This window comes from Neomonachus schauinslandi, chromosome 2, assembly GCF_002201575.2.
Source record: "Neomonachus schauinslandi chromosome 2, ASM220157v2, whole genome shotgun sequence".
Taxonomy (NCBI): Eukaryota; Metazoa; Chordata; class Mammalia; order Carnivora; family Phocidae; genus Neomonachus; species Neomonachus schauinslandi.
In genome coordinates this window covers 171,406,440-171,414,962 of record NC_058404.1, presented here as the reverse complement: position 1 = coordinate 171,414,962, position 8,523 = coordinate 171,406,440, and the positions used below count along the sequence as shown (strand labels likewise).

Sequence of the window (8,523 nt, the reverse complement as noted above, 5' to 3'; positions counted from 1 at the left end):
TGCAGTTACTTAAGACAATATTCACATCTCTCATCCCTTCTGCTCTGATTTTTCCTATTCTCTCTTTATTTTCCTTAATTTCCTGTTCTCTCTTTGGTTTGCTTCTTCTCTACCCTTTAGAGAAAACAGTATCTTTAATCCTTTACCCTTTGAGGACAGGGCCAGAAGTTTTGAAATCACTAACACTAATTATTGGGACAAGGAAGACCCTTTGGTCCCTGCATGCTCCTCACTGAAGGCCTAAACACCCAGTTGTAAAGAAGTTCAAATCTCTGGATACAGATACAGTATATTCTTAGGTATATTCAGAATATATTCTGAATAATAAGAAAGTCACAGCTTCTACCTGAGGCTATCTATGAGACAGAATACCTGGATCACATGATTAATTAGGTTCATTAGTTGTTTTTAATGACAAGCTTTAATTTTCAGAAAAGCTGGTTTTAGCAGGAAAATCACTTTTTTTTTTTTTTTACTGGCTGCTTGGAGTTTATTTTCCACTTGGTGCAAGGCACACCATTGCAGGGTCTCTCGACTTACTTTTTGGTGTTTTGCTGTTTTGATATAAAAGAACCCAACTGCTTCTGCTTGCTGCAGCCTACGGGTGGGCCCCAGCGCCTCCTGAAGCCTGGTGGCCGCCACTGCGGATTGGGGCCCGGTGTTGGCTTTGCCAGGCTGGCCACCGGGCTGCTTCCTCATGGCTTCCAGAGCCAAGTCACAGGTGATCGCGCAGCTGGAGGCCTGGGAAGATTTCGAGCGTTCTGGGGACTCCAAGACTGTAGACACGTACGGGGGAGTGGGTTTTTGGAAAAAGAAGCTTGCCCACCAGGATTCAGGTCGGCCTTGGGGAGACCGGGGTGGTGAGGGATGGCTTCCCCAGGATGCTCCGCCCCTCTGCAGGAGCTGTTAGTTGAAGTGGAGCCCAGGGGGGGCTGTGTGGCCACGAGCAAGCCGCTGGAGGGGATGGCTGCCATGCTGTCGCTTGTGGGCTGGTGGAAACCATGGGGGTGACCCCTCGCGGGCCTCGGAGTGCAATCACGGGTGGCAGGGACAGGGACTCTAGGCCACCAAAGGCCACTCCACAACCGAGGTGTGCGCAGGGGTGAAAATCACATTAAATGTAAAGATCTGATGTTTGTGCGTAGCTTTTTTTTTTTTAATTAAGGCCAAATTCATATAATATGATATTATTTTAAAGTGAACTAAATTAATAATACTAAATAAAATTTAGAATAGATACTAAAAGTAATTTAGTAGCAGTTAGTCCCTTCATAATGTGCAGCCACTACTTCTATCTGGTTCTAAAACATTCTTGGAAGCGCAAAAGAAAACTCCATAGCTTCTCAAGTAGTTCTCCCCATTCCCTCTTCTCCCAGCTCCTGGCAACCCCCAATTTGCAATCTGTATGGATTTCCCTATTCTGGATACTTCATATAGAATCATATGACGTGTGACCCTTTATGTCAGGCTTCTCTCACTTAACATAGTTTTAAGATTTATCCATGTTGTAGCGTGAAATGTATCAACACTTCATTCCTTTAATGGCTGAATAATAATAATATTGGTGTATTACAATTTGTTTATCTATTTGGGACATTTGGGTTGTTTCCACCTTTTGGCTAATGTGATAGTGCTGAACATATGTGTACAAGTATTTGTTTGAGTCCCTGTTTTCAATTCTTTGGAGTATACACCTAGGAGTGAAATTGCTGGGTCTTACGGTAATTCTATGTTTAACTTTTTGAGGAACCATCAAACTGGTTTCCAAAGTGACAGAGTCCCTTTACATTTCTGAGCATAGGTTTGTGAAGAGAAGAGGCTATTTGCCTTCAAAAACAAAACAGGATTTCCATCTGCTTTCTTGGATTTAGCATACTGTAGAATAAATCAGTTGTTCTCAATTCTGGCTGTATACCACAGAGTTTAAAAAACAAAACAAAACAAAAAAGGAAATCAAGCAAAAAAGTTCCATCCAGGCTCCATCTCTAGAAATTCTGTTTTAATAAATCTGGATTGAGCCTGAGCCACCCCAAGTGACCCCCAAGTAATTCTAATGGCGGCCAACACTGAGAACTCCTACTCTATATGAATTCTGGGGAAGTAATGCAAAAATTTTCCCCCAGAGAATAGGAATCATTAAATTGTCATGGGCCCAGAACTAACTTTAATTTCTTAATTTCCTTGGCTATTTGATTCGTAGCCATGTATCTGTACCTAGAATCATGCGTCAGACAGAATTGGACAAAAATAACTGGCTTAATGTGGAACATCCTATTTTATTTTAAGCTTAAAATTAATCATATATTATAGCAGTTAGTAATTTTAAATGACATTAATATTTTTAGCTACTGATACTAGTTAGGAAACCAAAGGGAAATGTTCAATTTAGGATCCCTACCAGATGTTATTTTTTTTTTGGTTTTTTTTGTTTGTTTGTTTTTTTAAGATTTTATTTATTTATTTGACAGAGAGAGAGATAGCGAGAGCAGGAACACAAGCAGGGGGAGTGGGAGAGGGAGAAGCAGGCTTCCCGCTGAGCAGGGAGCCCGATGTGGGACTCGATCCAAGGACCCTGGGATCATGACCTGAGCCGAAGGCAGATGCCTAATGGCTGAGCCACCCAGGCGCCCCCAGATGTTATTTTTGAATACACTATCTTTCCCTAGTTAGTATGATTATTAGACTTCCTTTCTATGTAATATTGGTAAAAAAAAAATTATTTCTTCAAATGGCCATTTTAAAGACCAGAAGTCTAAAAGATAAATTGGAGGCAAAAACATAAGATGATCAACAATACTGGCATTTGCTGGAAATGTAATGTGCAATAAAGAACTCTCTACATGTGTATTAAAAAAAAAAAAAACACCCTGAATTCTACCTAAATTTCCTATTCCTTTATCTGTATTTAGTATAAATGTCATTATTTTCCATCCCCAAGCCCATGCTATCTCTCTTTCTCTTCATCTTGGAAACTCTCCCTTCTCTTTGTCTCTCTCACTTTCTCTCTTTGGAAAAACATTTTTCTGATATTATGGCAAATTATGTTCACTTTTTTTCAGGATCCTTTTGACAAGCTTCCTGCAATCTTTACCAGTTTTTATAGCAGGTTCTGAAAATACAACTTTTTCATAATGCCATGCTTTTCCAAATAAATTAGAGGTTTCTGCAGATTGCTATAATAACAGCTATTTATTTATACTTAAATAAGCAATCGATTTTAAATTGTATAGCTTAAACAAAAACAGCTCTGTGCATTCTAGAATTACCCCTCCGACAGGTTGTGTAATGGCTTAACAAACTCTTCAATGAACCTCTCCCAAATAAGTGGACACCAGATCCTTTCCCACATGAACAGCCTTAATCATGTTCTTGGCTCTTTTTTTTTTTTTTTAAGATTTTACTTATTTATTTGACAGAGAGAGACACAGCAGAGAGGGAACACAAGCAGGGGGAGTGGGAGAGAGAGAAGCAGGCCTCCTGTAGAGCAGGGAGCCCAATGCGGGGCTCGATCCCAGGACCCCGAGACCACGACCCGAGCCGAAGGCAGAGGCCCAACGACTGAGCCACCCAGGCGCCCCATGTTCTTGGCTCTTAAATTTTAGAATGGGGAGCTGGATTTCCCTTCTTTCCCAAATATCATATTACAAAAGATTTTGCATTCAGGAAAGGATTCAAGCATTTGCAAAGGATACAAATATTTCCAGAAGAATACAACAAATATTTTTATTAATTTTCAAACTCCATTGTAGATAAGTGAAGCTGATAATTATTACTGCAATGACAATCATACTACAAATATAAATGTATCAAATTAACATGTATACCTTAAATTTACACAATGTTGTATGTCAAACATATTTCAATTAAAAAAAGTGAGGCTGAGGAAGTACATTATCTAAGTTACTAAGTGGTTGTTACTGAGTTCAAATCGCCTTGCCTGCATCTTCCACTGTACCTCATTATCTCTCAATATCCTTTCTTATCCCCCTACTGAAATCCTACCTATTCTGTCAGCCTAATGAGAAAAACAAGAATAACAAAAATATAGACAACCAGGCATTAATTAGGATCCCTGGTTTTGTTTTGTTTTTTAATGTTTTATTTATTTATTCATGAGAGTCAGAGAGAGAGAGAGAGAAGCAGAGGCAGAGGGAGAAGCAGGCTCCCCGCCTAGCAGGGAGCCCGATGCGGGACTCGATCCAGGACCCCGGGATCATGACCTGAGCCGAAGGCAGACGCTTAACCATCTGAGCCACCCAGGCGCCCCAGGATCTCTGGTTTATAGAAAATAATACCAAGTGCTTCTTGCAACTTAAAAATAATAAATTGAGGGATGCTAGAGTGGCTCAGTCGGGTAAGTATCTGCCTTCAGCTCAAATCATGATCCCAGGATCTTGGGCTCGAGTCCCGCATTGGGCTTCCTGGTCAGTGGGGAGTCTGCTTCTCCCTCTCCCTCTACCCCTTCCCGCTGCTCATGCTCGCTCTTTCAAATAAATAAATAATATCTTAAAAAAAGAATAAATTGAAATTTTTCAGAAGGCATATACTAGGAAAAGTATTGTTGCTTTGTAAACTTAATCAACGTCAAAAAGAATACAGGCTGTTTTAGTGTAACATATGACAAAAAGTGAAGGGGACGTAAGAAACTACCTGAAGTGGCCTCAAAGAGCAATCCACAGATAGGCATAATCAGCATCACCTGGAAACATGTGAGAAATGCAAATTCTCCAGAGCTGCCCAGGCGGCTCAGTCAGTTGAGTGTCTGACTCCTGATTTCGGCTCAGGTCATGATCTCAGGGTCGTAGGATCCAGCCCCCTTCGGGCTGGCCGCTCAGTGGAGAGTCTGTTTCTCCCTCTCCCTCTGCTCCTCCCCCTGATCATTCTCTCTCTCTCTCTCAAATAAATAAATAAATCTTGTGCGCCTGGGTGGCTCAGTTGGTTAAGCGACTGCCTTCGGCTCAGGTCATGATCCTGGAGTCCCGGGATCGAGTCCCGCATTGGGCTCCCTGCTCGGCAGGGAGCCTGCTTCTGCCTCTGACCCTCCCCCCTCTCATGTGCTCTCTCTCATTCTCTCTCAAATAAATAAATAAAATCTTTAAAAAAAAAATAAATAAATCTTAAAAAAAAAAGTTACTATAAAAAAAAAGGAAAAGCAAATTCTCCAAATGTACCGCAGACCTACTAAATCAGAAACTCTGGGGGTGGAGACAAGCAATTTGTTTCAACAGCACCTTTCACAACATGAAAAGCTAAGATAACAATACAATTTTATAATACAGTGAAAAAAAAGATAAAATGGTTACAATATATGATGAAGTTCTAGCATTCCTAAATGACTTGAAATAAAGTCCTTTCCTTGGACTAAGAGTTGTTGAATGGGCAATATTAATCATAAGGAAATGATTTAGAGTAGGGAAAGCTATAAGGTTAGGTAATGAAAACAGAGTAAGTAAAATCAGTGAAAGTAGGGGGAATTATGCAAGTTACCAACATATTATAGGGGGAAGAAAAAGCCCCCCCAAAAAAGACAAACTAAGGAGACTAATGCAGAATATCTGCTTTCTTGCCAACACCAGAATGGTGAGCCAACAGTGTATAGCAGCAGTTTGATCAAAATGGAATGATTTTTTTTCTGAAACTAAATTAAGTAACTGTAAGGTGTTCTGGCCTGCAGACTCCTTTCTTGGGTATAATAAAAATACATGTAGGGGCGCCTGGGTGCCTCAGTCATTAAGCGTCTGCCTTTGGCTCAGGTCATGATCCCAGAATCCTGGGATCAAGCCCCGCATTGGGCTCTCTGCTCAGCGGGAAGCCTGCTTCTCCCTCTCCCACTCCCCCTGCTTGGGTTCCCTCTCTGCTGTCTCTTTCTCTGTCAAATAAATAAATAAAATCTTTTTAAAAAATAAAAATACATGTGGTATGGCAAGCTCTACCCTCAGTGAATGTCTGGAGAAGAGTTCGGGCCACATTTAACATAAAAGAAGACCCCCATTTGATCCATTTACAAAAATAAATACTATATATTAAAGATTTCAGTGTAAAAAAATTAGAATTTAAAAAATCATCAAGAAGTCAATAAGCAGGGGGCAATTTCAAAACCAAGACTAGAACCAAGTAGCTGTTTTTAAAATATTTATTTAACCACACAAGATTATGCAAAAGATCTCTTACAAATTGACCAAAAAAAAGACAACTGCATAAAATTAGTGAATACTGTTAAATAATGTGCAAAAGAGCCAAATGACCAACAGAAAAGTGTTTGAATTCATTAGCACCCAGAGAAATACAAGTTAAACTGACAATGAATATCATGTAAAGTCATACCTCATTGTAGTTTTCATTTACATTTCCCTGATGACTAATGATGTTGAGCAACTTTGCATGGGTTTATTAGCCATTCATATATCTTCTTTAGAGAAATGTCTGTTCAAATTATTTGCTCATTTTTAATGGAATTGTCTTTTTATTATTGAGTTGTAAGATTTCTTTACATATTTTAAATACAAGTCTCTTATCAAATATATGATCTGCAAATATTTTCTCCCAGTCTGTGGGTTGTCTTTTCACTTTCATGGTGGTGTCCTTTGAGGGACAAAAGTTTTGATTTCTATGAAGTCCACAATTTTTTTTCTTTTGTCATTTGTGGTTTTGGTGTCATATCCAAGAAACAATCATATAAACCAAAGTAATAAATTCCTATGTTTTCTTCTAAGAATATTATAGTTTCAACTATTACATTTATTTCTTTAATTCATTTGAGTTAATTTTTGTATATTCTGTGAGGTAGGGATCCAACTTTATTTTTTGCATGGATATCCAGTTGTCCCAATACCATTTGTTGAATTTAATTCTTTTCCCCATTGAATTGTCTTGACAACCTTTTTGAAAATCAATTGCCCACAGATGTATAGTTTTATTTCTGGACTCTCAATTCTATTCCATTGATCTATATAGCTATGCTTATACTAATAATACACTGTTTTGTTTACTGTAACTTTGCAGTAAGTTTTAAAATTAAAAAATGTGAGCTTTCTAACTTTGTTCTTCTTTTTCAAGATTATTTTGCATCTTCTGAGTCCCTTGAAATTCCTTATGAATTTTAGGATCACCTTCTCAATCTCCTCAAAAAAGATAACTGGGATTTTAATAGAGATTTTTATTGAATCTATACATTAGGGGAGTACTGCCATCTTAAGATTATTAAGTCTCTGATCCATGAACGTGGTATGTATTAACATTTATTTTTTCTTTAATTTCTTTAAACAAACAAATTTTATAGTTTTTAGTGTACAAATCTTGTACTTTTATTCAATTTATGTATTTTATTTTAATGCCATTATACATACATTTTTAAATTTTTTCACTTTTGGATTATTCATTTCTAGTATAGAAAAATGCAATTCACTTTTTGTGTATTGATTTTATATCCTACAAACTTGCTCAACTCATTTATTAGTTTATTATAATGGTTTTTAGTGGATTCCTTGGAATTTTCTGTGTACAAGTGGATGATATCTGCATCATTTTACTTCTTCCTTTCCAATCTAGAGATTATTTCCTTTTCTTCAGTAATTCCCCTGGCTAGAACCTCCAACATAATGGTAAGTAGAAGCAGCAAGAGTGGATATCCCTTTTCCCACCCTAAGCTTAGGGAGAAGGCATTCAGTCTTTACCAGTAACTATAATGTTAGTTATATGTTTTTTTGTAGATGACCTTTCTCAGTTTGAGGAAAATACATTTCATTCCTAGTTTATTGAGCATTTTTATCATGAATGAATTTTAAGTGTTGGAGATTTTGTCAAGTGTTTTTCTGTTGTCTATTAATGTGATCATACATTTTTTGTCCTTTATTATATTAATATTGCATATTATATTAATTGATTTGCAGATACTGACCTATGCTTGCATTTCTTGGATAAATTTCACTTGGCCATGGTGTACATTCTTTTTTTATATATATTGCTGGACTCAGTTTGCTGGCCACTTTCATTTTTGAAAGATCTTTTTCTGAGTATAGAATTCTATATAGACAGCTTTTTTCTTTCAGTACTTTAGTATGTTGCTCCACGGTCTTCTGGCTTGCATGGTTTCCAACAAGAAGTCTACTCATTTTCTTGTCTTTGCTCCTCTATGCATTTATCTTCTTAATCTTCTTTTAAGATTTCTTTTTCTTTTTTTTTAAAGATTTTATTTATTTATTTGACAGAGAGAGAGACAGCAAGAGAGGGAACACAAGCACGGGGAGAGGGAGAGGGAGAAGCAGAAGCAGGCTTCCCGCTGAGCAGGGAGCCCCACACCCTGGGATCATGACCTGAGCCAAAGGCAGACGCTTAATGACTGAGCCACCCGGGCGCCCTATTTATTTTTGAGAGAGAGACAGACAGACAGAGAGAGCACAAGCTGGGGGACGGGCAGAGGGAGAAGCAGGCTCTCTGCTGAGCAGGGAGCTGGACATGGGGCTCCATCCCAGGACCCCGGGACCATGACCTGAGCCGAAGGCAGACACTTAAGGACTGAGCCAC

General features: G+C 38.4%; 1 pseudogene; it reads right to left on the bottom strand.

Moving 5' to 3' along the window:
- Positions 1–408: 408 nt before the first annotated feature.
- LOC123324081 lies at positions 409–974 on the bottom strand (annotated as a pseudogene).
- Between the last annotated feature and the right edge of the window lie 7,549 nt (positions 975–8,523).